Source organism: Arachis stenosperma, chromosome 1 (assembly GCF_014773155.1).
Source record: "Arachis stenosperma cultivar V10309 chromosome 1, arast.V10309.gnm1.PFL2, whole genome shotgun sequence".
Taxonomy (NCBI): Eukaryota; Viridiplantae; Streptophyta; class Magnoliopsida; order Fabales; family Fabaceae; genus Arachis; species Arachis stenosperma.
The window spans coordinates 129,551,825-129,552,612 of record NC_080377.1 but is presented as its reverse complement, the minus strand read 5'-3'; positions in this window follow the sequence as shown (position 1 = coordinate 129,552,612).

Below are 788 nucleotides of genomic sequence, written 5' to 3'. Positions count from 1 at the left end.
CATGTGTCTCATAATAAGGTATACAAATGAGATGGATGGATGCAGAATTTAGAATGACAAACAAGACAAGGGTATCACAAATGGTAACTCGGTAGTAAGAACCACTTTGAGGCATTAAAATATGATTAATGATACGGTGAAGCAAGGCTTGCACAGGTCCAAGAGCCTTGTGGGTCAGAGTTGTGCCATCAAGAGCAGAGAAATTTTCACAAACCCGAGTCAGGGCTACTTGAAGGGAAACTCCAACATGGTTATCCCATTTACCAGATATGTAAGCCCTGGCTCCTTCATCTTGGTATCCCAAAGCCGCACTTACAGTATCACGATTTAAAGTGAGGTGAACCTTTTTAACATATGAATGTAATGCACCATCATGAAACATCATATTTGCATAAAATTCTCGAACCAAGTTCGAATAAACTGGTTTTCAAATTTTGAAAAGTGGAGCCCATTTGAGATCATCAAAATATGTAGTGAAATCGATTCCTTTTTCACAAAAATTTTCCAGATTTACCACATAAGAAGCACAAAGGTGACAATTCACCAAAATTTGAGAGTGAAACTCAAAAAGCAGCACATGATATGAAATGGGCAGGATCAAAGTGGGAGTGGCTTTTACCATATTTGTTTTTGAATTCCAATGAGTCCAAGTTTGAGGATTCTTTGGTGTCATGAAGGACTGACTTTTTTGTACATTGAGACTGACTAGAGGGATGAGGGGTGGAACGCCATGGTGGGGGTGACGGTTGTGGAGATGGAAGTGGTGATTCTTCTTCCTCTTCAGGGAC